This window comes from Miscanthus floridulus, chromosome 19 (assembly GCF_019320115.1).
Source record: "Miscanthus floridulus cultivar M001 chromosome 19, ASM1932011v1, whole genome shotgun sequence".
NCBI lineage: Eukaryota > Viridiplantae > Streptophyta > Magnoliopsida > Poales > Poaceae > Miscanthus > Miscanthus floridulus.
The window spans coordinates 4,647,311-4,660,811 of record NC_089598.1 but is presented as its reverse complement, the minus strand read 5'-3'; positions in this window follow the sequence as shown (position 1 = coordinate 4,660,811).

Here is a 13,501-nt window from a genome sequence, read left to right as displayed (position 1 = left end):
CAGGGACGGGCGGCAGGCAAATGGAGCACGGCCGCAGCGGGAGCGTGCGAGTATGGGTAGGGCTGGCATAGGGGAGGGTGAGATCCGTCCCACGTAGGGGCGGATCTGCCAGGGGGGCTGCCGGGGCTCAAGCCCCTCCTACCCTGGCCGCGCCATTGGAGCCCCCCCTTAGCCCCCATGAATTTTTCAGCCATTAACAACAGGGAAGAAGGTGCTGGAGTGCTTCCGACGGAGGTTCAAGATGAGTTTCGAGTTGGTCTGCCTTCCTGGGCCAGCATATGTGTTTCAGCGGCCCATAGTAGAGTGTAGAGAAGCTAGTTTCCAGCCCATTGGGAAATAGCTCTCTTTGTCCACGCCCCCCCCTAAATGTATTTTCTAGATCCGCCACTGGTCCCATGAGCAGGGGTGCGCAGCGAGGGCCCACGGCGTGGGCGAGGACGGCGCGGGGGAGGGCGGGATGCATCACGCGAGCAGGGGCACGTAGCGTGCAAACGCCGCAGAGCGAGCGGGCGATGCAGACGGGGGCGGCACGGGCGGGGTCCATTCTGTGAGCGGGTGACTCGGGTGGGGTCCGTCTGGGAGCATTACCGAAAAATATATTATAAGAGACATTAGCAGTCAAAATATGGTTTTAAAAATAAGAAAGTCAAGATGCCTTATGTTTTAGAATGAGCATAACGAACTAACGGTCCTTGAACTTAATAGAACGTATCATTTAGGTTTATGAACTCTCCAAATACACATCTAGGTACAAAAACTTAGCACACGTATGTTACAGGTCCAAACGGGTCTTGGCCAAACCCATTTGGTTCCGTGGCAGTCCATGCTAGCGTGTAGACCGCGCTGCTTGCCAATATTGTGCCCTGCCTCATCCGCGGGCCACATGTGCCCTGTGCCCACGCCGGCCAAGTCCCTATACCACACCCGCAAGGCCGCTGGTCAAGTCCCCCACCGTGCCAGCCCCATGATCACTGTGCCCCATGTTGCCTCGTCTGACTGTGCACGGCGCCACAGAACTCCACTATTGTCGCCTTGGACTACGACCCCGTACTAGGCTGCCTCATCGCCATAGTCATGCCCATCCACCGCACTTGTGTGCCTCGTGGCTCGTGCTTAGTCTCCTCCCACGACACACCCTAAGCCTAGCCATGCATCCTTGTTTGCTGGTGTGCTCGCACGTGATCATGAGGTATGTGGCCGTGCTAACTGATGTGTGCGCCGATGCTAGGACATTGCAATCGTATCATGCGCGACACGTGCCTCTCTTTTAGCAAGAGCGGCTGGAAGAGGACATCGTGCTTGCCTCGTCCAACCACCTCACCCACGGGCCCTATACCCGGCTGCCTTGCTCATCTCGTCAAGTCGGATTGGAGGGTGCTGCGGATGGCGTGAGATATGTGGTAACCTGGCGCATCTGCGAGTTGGAGCACGTGGTGTACGAGGGCACCACAGTGTTTTACGGTGGAGCTATGGGGGAGGACTTTGCCCATGTCGGCGAGCGGGTCTAGCTAAGACCTGTTTGGACCCGTGATGCACAGCGAGCCGAGTCTAGCCAAGACCCGTTTAGACCTGTGATACACCATGAGCCAAGTTTCTGCAGCTAGATATACATTTTTGGAGTCCAAAGAACCTAGACGACACACCCTATCAGGTTCGAGGGCTGCAAGTGCATTTTACTCTTGTAGTATAGAAAGAATATTATTTATTATAATGTGAATACTAAATAGTTAAGAGCTACCACATGAGCTAAAAATATTCAAATGTAACAATGAAAAGGAACCCAATGCACTCTGTTTGTTTGTTAATATCTTAGCTCAACGCTATCGTACCTGGTTGAATGAGCCATGACCGATGGAGAGAAACTAAACGGGCTCTCTAGCACACTGAAGACTACACACGCTCAAACACCACGCATGCCTTGCTATCACTAGATCGAGATCATAAAAGCAATGCAAGTATGAAGCCTTATTGTGTCGTCATCATCATAAAACTGATATACACTGGCATGTTCGTGATATGGTGGTGGTCTCTTTCTTCCTTGGCGGTATAGATTGAAACCTTGACTCTATGGATTTGGTTCACTCTAATATCTCAACACTGCAAATCAAACACTGCTGCTTGTTTCAGCACTGCCTACCGGAATCATGTGAAGGTAACAGAGATCTATCTGTATATATGCGGTTACAGCGGGCGATCAATGCCGATTATGCATAGAGAACGAAATGTATGGGCACGCATGCTATTTCAATTTGCAACAGACTATTTCATGTGAGCTGTGTGAGCACGATGATTCCCAAATTCCAGTAAGAATCCTTCAACAGACGACTAGCTAGCACAGGTCGTGCAGGCCGACCAGCGGATCAGTACAAGTTTGGTCTCACCACAACTTCGGAGGGTTTCAACTTTCAAGCAATGCAAATTAGAGTGCCAATTTGACCGAACACCTTTTTATTAGCCACAAGATGCACCCAGCACCCCGCGTCCAGTAATCACATATGCCACGCTCACATTGCTGTGCCAGCCACTCTGTTCACACGGCATCACCCGTCCTCGGTTTTTGTAAGACTGAACTTTTAGGATCAGAGCTACGTAACAGCGGGTCTGCTACAGCAACGGTGGGTTTGCTACCGTGCCGGTGGTTTTGAATTTTCTTTTTTTTTATTTATTTTCGGTGAATTTTTGAAAAATCATAGTAAATCATAGAAAAATCATAAAATGGAAAATCTAATTTTATTGGGCTCCACATGAGTAGATCTACACAGTGAATATAAAAGCTCCACTGTAGCAAACCCGCCGTTGCTGTAGCAGACCCGCTGTTACGGTAGCTCTGATCCTAAAAGTTCAGTCTTACAAAAACCGAGGACGGGTGATGCCGTGTGAATAGAGTGGCTGGCACAGCAATGTGAACCGAGGACCGCTGTCAAAAACCGTCCGGTGGGTAAAATAGACGGTTTTGGAAAATTCAGGGGGTAAAACAGACGGTTTCATAGTTGGGGGGGTGAAGTAGACCATGTATGAAAGGTGGGGGGTTAAGTAGACTTTTTCATATGTATCAAACATGCTAAAAATGCAATTCTCTCATGATTATGTCTTTTCATCATACCTAAGGAAGCAAGTACATGATTACCATGAATAAAATATTTATGTATAGATTGATGATTAACAAGAGTTTATTTGCTGAAGAAAAACTAAATGAAACCCTAATTTAGTTTACACACGGGAGCTTTTATTCATACACAAAGAAGTTTAAGAATTCTAATGCAAAATCATTTATTAACTTTTATTGTTTTCTGAAAATAAATAAGCGTGACCAAATATTTATGTCTCCCGTGCAATGCACGGGCATATATCTAGTATTTTCTAAAAGATCAAACTTTCTTTGCCTCAAAAAATATATTATAAGGGATATTAGCGGTCAAAGTGTGATCTTATCATCGTAAATAAGAAAGTCAAGATGCATTATACTTTAAGGTGAGCAAAATGCAGTTACGGCTCTTAAACTTGGTGGCACCTGGCACGTATGTCATCTATAGGTTCTAAGCTCCCAAAATACACATCTTGCTATAGAAACTTGGCTCACGATAGGTCACGTGTCTAAACGGGTCTTCGCCAAACCTGCTTGCTGACGTGGCAGTCAACGTTAGCACCACGATGGGTAGCCCATGCTACTTGCCTATGTTGTGTCCTTCCTCATCCATGGGCCACACGTGCCTTGTTGCCAACGCTATCCAAGGCTCAGGCTTAAGCTCCTCCGCAGCACACCCTGAGCCTCGCCATGCATCCCAGTCACCAGTGTGCTCGTCCTCATCTCCCGTGCTCTCCAGCCGCACTGCCATGAGGTAGGTGGCCGCGCTAGCCGACACATGCGCCGTGTCACGCGCCACACACGCTCCTCTTCTAGCGAGGGTAGCTGAAAGAGGATGTCGTGCTTGCCTCGTCCTGCCACCCTACCTAGCTGCCTTGCTCACCTTGTTAGGCCGGAGGGGAGGGTGCTGCGGATGGCAAGATGTACAGCGACCTGGCACATCCGTGTGCTGGACCACATGGTGGCGGAGGGCGCCATGATGTTCTACGGCAGTAGGGGAGGTGTTTGGCCACGATGTTAAGGCAGGGGGCAAGATTGTGACGGTGGATGACCTTGACGGCGGCAGACGAGAGCATGCAGGTGCAACGCTTACTTAGGCAATTTTGCAGAGCACCTTGAGGTTGTTCTCTTGCATCCCCTTCCCTTGCTACCTCACGCGCCAAGTCACCAGTTGCCACGTCTGCAAACGGGTGTTGCCAAGACCCATTTGGACCTGTGATGCACGTTCTGTAGCTAGATGTACATTTTTGGAGTCCAAGGACCTAGACAACATAACCTATCAAGTTCAAGGGCTACCAGTCACTCTTTTAGGGTAGAGAGAATATTATAATGTGAATGTTGAGTAGTTGATAATAAGAGCGACTACAGGAGCTAAAAACATTCAATTGTAACAATGAAAAAAATAACACACATTGTTTGTTTGTTAATATCTTAGCTCAACACTAGCAGTATTATGCACAGTGTTGAAACTACACTCCCTTTACATACAAAAAAACAGAAACACCATCCGACAAACAATGTTACTGCCACATGGGCGCCAAGTGGTGGTGGTCTCCTAATTCCTCGCCTGTCACATTGGGGCCAAGTGGTGTTAGTCTCCTAATTCCTCGCCGGTATAGAATGAAATCTTGACTAAATGGATTTGGTTCACTCTAACATCTCAACACTACAAACCAAACACTGCTGCTTGTTTCAGCACTGCCTACCAAAAAAACATGAGAAGGTTTTTTTTGAGGAAAAACTGTGGAGCTTTGCTCCCCAGTGCAATATATTAAAACCAAAGAAAGAGAGTTACAACTGTGTTAGATGGCTGCTAACAAAAAGGGAAAGCAAAGAACTTACCTAGGACTCACCTAGTACAAACTAGCAGAGACACAAGACAGAGGCCACCAGGGCAAAGAGAGCAAAGAAATTTAAATCGAGTTGATCCAATTCATCACTAAAACACGTTTGGCAATAGGTAACCTGAAGAGATGAAGCTTAACTTCGTTCTTGAAAAGTTGCTTCCAATTTTCCAGTGAGGGTACTTTATGATTAAAAATGAAATCATTCCTCTCTTTCCAGATGCACCAAGCACTGATCATAAATAAATCCATGAAGTAGGGGCCACCAAAATTGTCACGTTGATGCAACAGCATTTCAAATATACTCCCTCGCTACTCCCACTGTATGCCAATAGCAAACCATCTACTGGCACTTGAGGAACATTCAAAAAACAAGTGCAGTGAGGTCTCATCAACCTAATCAAGACATAAGACACAATGGTACCCCTCTTCAAGATGTTTGTGCCTTCTTCTAAGTATGTCTCTTGTGTTAAGTCTATCTGCCAACAACAGCCAAGCAAAAATTTTTATTTTTGGCATGCACTTTGTTTTCCAAATCCAGCAGAAAGGAGGAGGCGGTGTGATCTGCACAAAGTGATGTTTGTAAAAATTGTCTGGAACTATAAAGGCCACCATTCCAGTTGCAGATCCAAACATTAGTCTGATCATTGTCAGCCTTGAGTGATTCCAGTTCTTCCTTGAAGACAAGGAACTCATTGTAAGCCATTCTAGAAATTGGCAGCCTGAAAATTTCTAGCAGATCAGATACAGCTAAACCAGACTTAACTGACATATTCTTGTTGATTACATAGGCATACAGGTTGGGATACATGATTGAAAAGGGCTGCTGTTGAATATTATCCTCCCAAAGACCAATTGTGTCACCCATGCCTGACAGACAATGAGCAATGCTTCTGAATTGCACACTCAACTTGAGTATGTCTTTCCACCAGAAAGATCCTTTTGCAGGGGCCTGTTGTGGACTCCTTCATAGGCAGGCAGTATCGGCGCAAGGCCAGGCGCGCCACTAGTGGCTGAGGCGCCTCTATCTGTTTTAGAAAGCAATAAATCAGGAGGATTTATAGGATCGGGGTCTAGGTTTGTTAGGGAAGCACCTGAACTATAAAGGTCGCCGAGGAATAATGTAATTGGCATCAAAGAAGAATAGAACTCTACCGTGCAGGTGGGGTTCCTCTTCGACGGTGGCTGCGCGCGCTTCTGCCGCTGCCGCCGGCGACATCCCCACTGCACCTTTGCCTCGCTATCCCCTCCGTTCCAATTCCCAGTCCAGCCTACTCCTCCAATCTCCTCTGCGTACTCCACGGCGGCAACGCCGTATCAATTTGGTATCGGAGACCATCTACGGTGCATCGACTTCTCCGTCCGGCACCTCCTCTGTTCCTGCGGCCATGGACGAGAAGCTGGATCGCATCTTGGGTCAACTCACCACCATCACCAATCGACTCAACTCCCATGACTCCCGTCTTGCGCGCATGGAGGGCGGCAAAGCCGCTGCTTCTGGGAAGGGCGTCGACGGGGAGGATGCCGACGCGGACGACACGGACCAGGAGCTCCACCGTGACCGCGCCTGGGCGGACTTCCGCGAGCGCGCCCTCCGCGATCGCGACCCCTTCGGTCCGAGCGGCCGCACCTTCGACCACGACTTCTACGGCCGAGGCGGGCGCGGCTTCGATGACCGGGACGCACACGACTTCGGCGGCCGCGGCGGCCGTTTTTCCGACGGCCCTGGCGACCGCGGGTATGCAGACCGCGGCGGGCGCGGGTACTCCGAGGACCGCGGGTACGACGATCGAGCCGGACGCCGCTACACCGACAACCGCGCCTACGACGAGCGCGATTTCCGCGGCTTCGGTCGATTCGGCGGCGGCGGCCGCGAGTCAGGACGCGCGGGCCGCGGTTATGGACGCGGCGGGCGCGACTACGATCGGGACTACGACCGTTTCATCGACCGTCACCGCGAACCTCACCGTCCGCCCAAAATTCCATTCCCCACCTTCGACGGTGAGTCTGATCCGCTGACCTGGCTCAACAAATGCGACAACTTCTTCCGTGGCCATCAGGTTCCCGAAGATGAGAAGGTGTGGATGGCATCGCTGTACCTCAACGGCACTGCGGCGGACTGGTACTACCAGATGGAGCGTGACTTCGGCTTGGTGCCGTGGCCACGCTTCGTCGACTTCGTCAACCTCCGCTTCGGGCCACCAATCCGCACCAATTCGATGGCTGAGATCAAGGCGCTGGTCCGCACGGGTACTGTGGAGGCATACTCGCGCCAGTTCCAGGCCCTGCTCGCGCGCTGCACCGACCTCGCCCCGCGGACGGTGATCGACCTTTACACTGGAGGGTTGGGTCAACCGCTCGCGCACGACGTCGAGATGCAGTACCCCGTCGACCTCCAGAAGGCCTTCACCTGGACAGCTGAGGCTGAGGCGGCCTTCCTCACTCTCAAGTCGGCGCTGGTCACGGCACCCCTCCTTCAGCTGCCCGACTTCACCAAGCGGTTCGTGGTGGACTGCGATGCGTCAGGTGCTGGCTTTGGCGCTGTGCTGCACCAAGGAGACGGTGCCATCGCCTTCTTCAGCCGCCCGGTTGCTCCTCATCATGCCAAGCTACCAGCCTATGAACGTGAACTCATAGGGCTGGTCAAGGCAGTCCGTCATTGGCGGCCTTACCTCTGGGGTCGCGCGTTCACCGTCCGCACTGACCACTGGAGCCTCAAGTTCCTCCTCGACCAGCGCCTGACGACGATTCCTCAGCATACATGGGTCTCCAAGCTGTTCGGGTACGACCTCACGGTCGAATACCGCGCAGGGAGGCTCAACACCGTCGCCGACGCGTTGTCCCGCCGTGACGAGGGGGCGGCGCTGCTGACCCTGTCCGGACCGCTCTTCACCGACTATGACACCCTGCGGCAGGAACTGCGGGAGGACGCTGCGGCTAAAGACTTGTGCCACCAGCTCGCTGCTGGCACAGCGCCGGAAGGGTGGCAGCTGGTGGACAGGCTGCTGCTGTACAACAGCCGTGTCTTCGTTCCAGAGGGCTCCAGCCTGTGGCCACAACTCCTTCGTAATGCCCATGAGGCTGGACATGAAGGTGCACAAAAGACTCTCCACCGTCTGCGTGCCTCCTTCTACCACAGCCGGCTCCATCAGATGGTTCGGAACTTCGTCCGGGGCTGCCCCGTCTGTCAGCGCAACAAGACGGAGCATCTCCATCCGGCTGGTCTGCTGCAGCCCCTTCCCGTGCCCACCTCTATCTGGAGCGACATCGCAATGGACTTCGTCGAGGGCTTCCCAAGGGTTGGCGGCAAGTCGGTCATCTTGACCATTGTTGATCGCTTCTCCAAGATGGCTCATTTCGTCGCCTTGAGCCATCCGTACTCTGCACAGTCCGTTGCCTGGGCTTTCTTCGACAACATCGTCCGGCTGTACGGCTTCCCGTGCTCAATCGTCAGTGACCGTGACACGGTCTTCACCAGCCACTTCTGGGAGGAATTGTTCAAGTTGGCTGGTGTCAAGCTCCTGCGCAGCTCGGCCTTCCATCCTCAGACGGATGGCCAATCAGAGGTCACTAACCGGATCATCGTCATGTACCTGCGGTGCTTAGCGGGGGATCGTCCTCGCTCGTGGCTTCAGTGGCTGCCCTGGGCGGAATTCTGCTTCAACACCTCCTACCAGTCCGCCCTTCGGTCCACGCCGTTTGAGGTGGTCTATGGCCGGGCACCACCAACTTTGATGTCCTACACTCCAGGAACAGCTCGTGTCGCGGCTGTGGGTCGCCAGCTCCAGGACCGTGACACGTTCTTGACCGAGATCAGGGAGCGCCTCATCCTTGCTCAGGACACCATGCGGGAGCACCACAACAAGAAGCGTCGCGATGTGGAGTTTGCTGTTGGCGAATGGGTTCTGCTCCGCCTTCATCAGCGCACTGCGGTGGGAATTACAGCAGCATCTCCTTCCAAGCTTGCGGCCCGCTATTTTGGTCCATATCAGGTGGTCGAGCGACTGGGCGCTGTTGCTTACCGCCTGCAGCTACCCCCGAAGGCCCGCATCCATGATGTCTTTCATGTGGCTCTGCTGAAGAAATTCGTGGGAGTTCCTCCAGCCGCACCCATGCCTCTGCCTGCCATCTTCAGGGGCCGTGTGGTTCCAACCCCGACTAAAGTGGTTCGGGCTCGTCTCAACCGTGGCCGCTGGGAACTCCTGGTGCAATGGGAGGGACTTCCTGCCGCTGATGCTACCTGGGAGCCTATCGCCGATTTCAAGGAGCGCTATCCTACATTTCAGCTCGAGGACGAGCTGTTTGTTGGGGAGGAGGGAAATGTTGTGGACTCCTTCATAGGCAGGCAGTATCGGCGCAAGGCCAGGCGCGCCACTAGTGGCTGAGGCGCCTCTATCTGTTTTAGAAAGCAATAAATCAGGAGGATTTATAGGATCGGGGTCTAGGTTTGTTAGGGAAGCACCTGAACTATAAAGGTCGCTGAGGAATAATGTAATTGGCATCGAAGAAGAATAGAACTCTACCGTGCAGGTGGGGTTCCTCTTCGACGGTGGCTGCGCGCGCTTCTGCCGCTGCCGCCGGCGACATCCCCACTGCACCTTTGCCTCGCTATCCCCTCCGTTCCAATTCCCAGTCCAGCCTACTCCTCCAATCTCCTCTGCGTACTCCACGGCGGCAACGCCGTATCAGGGCCAGGTAAGGAACTTTATGCTGGTAATAAGTAGTCCAGATCAACTGTACCCATGGCACATCAACTTTATTATAAAATTTCTGTAAATGGTTCAACAATAGGGCATCATTCTGCACATACAAATCTTTTATCCCCAGCCCACCTTTAGCCTTTGGCACCGTCACCATTTCCCAGGCAGCTAGATTATAGCCTTTAGCATTAATGTCACAACCTCTACAAAGACAGTTTTTTCTAAATTTATCAATCATTACTATCACTGTTTTAGGCAAACTCAGTGTGCACATGAAGTAAGTAGGGAGGGAGGAGACAACAGAATTAATAAGCTGTAACCTGCCTGAATATGATAGAAATACAGAACTAGCAGAAAGCTTTCTCTCAAATCTGCAAATTAGGGGAGCATAATCTTTGACTAAGGGCTTTGTAGTCCCAAGTGGAATTCCCAAGTAAGTGAATGGCAGCTGTCCCTCAACACAGCCAAACACCCCAGTGAGCAATGGCACTTTATGACTTGGAACATTGATAGGAATCAAGCAGGATTTATGAAAATTGACTTTGAGTCCTGTGGAAGTTGCAAAGCTTTGCAGCAAGGCTTTTAGACAGAAAAGTTGCCTAGCATCTGCTTGCATTATGAGCAAGGTATCATCAACATACTGTATAATTGGGAAGTGATCAATGTCTCTATTTGGAATTGGAAGATTGAAGAGCCCATGCTGATAAGCTCTATTAACTACGCTTTGGAGAAGATCTGCTACCATCACAAATAGTAAAGGGGAGAGTGGATCTCCCTGTCTTACACCTCTCCGCAGTGGAAATCTTTCCCAGGCACACCATTAAGCAGCACCGAGGATGTTCCTGAGCTTAGAATGTGAGAGATCCAAGTGCACCACTTGGTTGGGAAGCCTTTGGCCTGCAAGATATTCATAATAGATTTGTGCTCTACCATGTCAAAAGCTTTCTCAAAATCCAATTTAAGAATAATAATCTCTTTCTTGGATGCATGACATTGATACAAATATTCAAATGCCCACCCTAAACAATCCTGAATTGTCCTCCCCTATATGAATCCATACTGATGTCTATGAACAACCTTTAAGATCACTTTCTGTAATCTATTTGAGAGAATTTTCGTGAGAAATTTCATGGTGGAATTTAATAGAGAGATTGGCCTAAAATCTGTGACCTTTTCTGGATTTGTTTTCTTGGGCACAAGAGTTATATAGGAGTAATTTATACTCTTTAGATCAGCCATGTGATCATAGAAATCTCTGCATAGCCTATAGACATCATATTTGATCAGACTCCAACTTTTCTTGAAAAAATGCCCATTGAAAACATCAGGTCCAGGTGCCTTATCATTGGGCAAGTCCTTGGCTACTACATCCAATTCTTCTATTGTAAAATGTGCTACTAATTCATGAAGGTCATGTTGTATTATAAGGTGATCAAGATCAAAGAGCATTTGTGGGTTAACTGAAACACACATTCTGGTCTTGAATTCTTGCCAAAATAAAGCTGCTTTTTCTGCATGTTCAGAAACTAATCTCCTATCTTCAGCTGAAATCTGAGCAATCACATTAAATCTGAACCTCTCTGTGGCCCTTGCATGGAAAATTTTTGTATTTTCATCCCCCCATTTGACAAGCTTTTCTGTATAGCGTTGCTTCCAATATATGTGCTGACAATGCAGTAACTTTTGCAGGTGGGATTGGATGATAATCCTGAAGTTTCTTTCTGGCACATGCAGTGGTCTGATCTCCTCCAAGTCATCCAAAAAAGCTATAACAATACTGCAATGATTTATTAGAATTCTCAGATTTGACTTAGTACCATTCCAAGACTTAAGAGCAGCCCTTAAAGCTTTAAGCTTTGTAGATATATTTCTAACACCATCATGATGTGAGCAAGAAAACCAAGCCTTGGAGACTGTGTCCATGAAACCAGGTATCAATGTCCAATAGTTTTCAAACCGAAAGAGAGTTGCTTTGGGTATGTGTGTTCCAATTTGTACTTTGCATGGAGTGTGATCGGACACACTTTTAGCTAAAGGCAATACAACAGTGTTTGGGTATGACAATGTCCATGCTGGTGAAGTAAAGAACCAATCCAATTGCTGCATAAGTGGCTGATCCTGCATATTGCTCCAAGTATAACTACTTCCTTTGAGTGGCAGCTCTATAAGCCCTAGATGATGTATTATATCATTGAAAACTAACATGTCATTCGTGTTGCCACCTGGTTGATTTCTGTTAGAGCTTGATCTATAGAAGTTGAAATCGCCCAAGATGAGATACTGATCATCAGTAGCTAGCTATATCAAGACTATATAACCAGGAAACAAAATTTGTTCGTGATGGTTCACGCGTTGGACCATATACTGAGATAAGATTCCAGACTGCTAGATTATGCACACGGCAGGGGAAGGCGGCGCCGAAAAGGCTCCTTGCTGTGGTACTGTAGCCGCTGCAGGGGCAGGCGCCAAACGGCTCACCTGCCGCACTATAGCCGCAGCAGGGGCAGGCGTAAAAGTCAGCCCTGCTGTCACATCTAGTCACTATAGCATCATGACAGCTGTACTAGAACTAGATGGATAGAGTTGTATATATAGTTTGCCACTGCAACTCAGTAAAGAAAGTGAGTTCAGTTTTGCCATCTCCTCTGCAAAGCTCCGGCCAACGCTGGTGCTTCTGCTGTGTGTGTATGCTCTGTTCTCCCTCCCTTCTTCTACCTTTAGCCATAGTGTGTGGTCGGACAACGTTTGTCGTGGTCGGCAAGAGTGGTGAGTAGTCGAAGCCGATGATCCAGTGGGCCAACAAATTAATATTTTTGGCCAATATACTGAGATAAGATTCCAGACTGCTAGATTATGCACAGAAGTTACTTGCAATCTCAAGGCAAAAACCTCACTGTCAATAGTGACCACTGAAAAAACACGAGAGCTCCATGCCATTAAGATTCCACCGGAAGCACTTTCTGACGAGCAGTACTCAAAACAATCAAAAGGTCTAGTGCAAATTTACGCATAAAAACAGCATCAATTTCTTCCTTTTTTGTTTCCTGGAAACAAAATAAAGAGCAAGCACTTTCTTCTAATTTATTACGAATAAGATCCCACTTGTCCGGGTCATTAAGACCTCTAACATTCCAGCACAAGATGTTCCAATTACGACTGTAATCCATAACAAACCATACTTGAAAAAGAAAGAGGCGGAGACACAGTAATCACCAACAAAAGAAAAGTGCAGACTGCAGAACATGAGAAGGTTTTTTGTATATATATACTGTAAAAGCAGGCGATAATGTTGCTATGCATATAGAGAACGAAATGTATGGGCGGCACCCATGCTATTTCTATTTGCAACAGACGGCTATTGTGTGAGCACGATGATTCCAAATTCTAGTAAGAATCCTCAGTCCCAAATTCAACAGCCGACTAAGCTATCACAATTCACAGGTCGTGCAGGCCGACCAGTGGAAAAGGCATATTGCAAAACCCCATTTTCTCCATGTTTTTTTATAAAATCAAAAGGTGATTTACCGTACTTTTAATGACTGATGACTAGCACCTGAACCGGTGATTTCATAAAGTTACACTCTTAACTTTTTTTAAAAATTTGGAACATTTATTTGGGTCACATCCACTATGGAAACATCCCAATGTCTGAGAATAAAGGTTGACGATATTACTCATAAAGTTGTGTTAATATGGTAAAGAGTGCAGTGAGAAACCTCATCATCATGTATTCGAAGATAGAGGAAAGAATAATTAGTTTTTTTTTTGAGGGGAGGGGAAGAAAGAATAATTAGTAACACAAGGCAGTAGGATTATTTGGGCCAGTTATTGACGTGGGCCACTGGGCCGGACCACCCTAGCAACAAATAAAG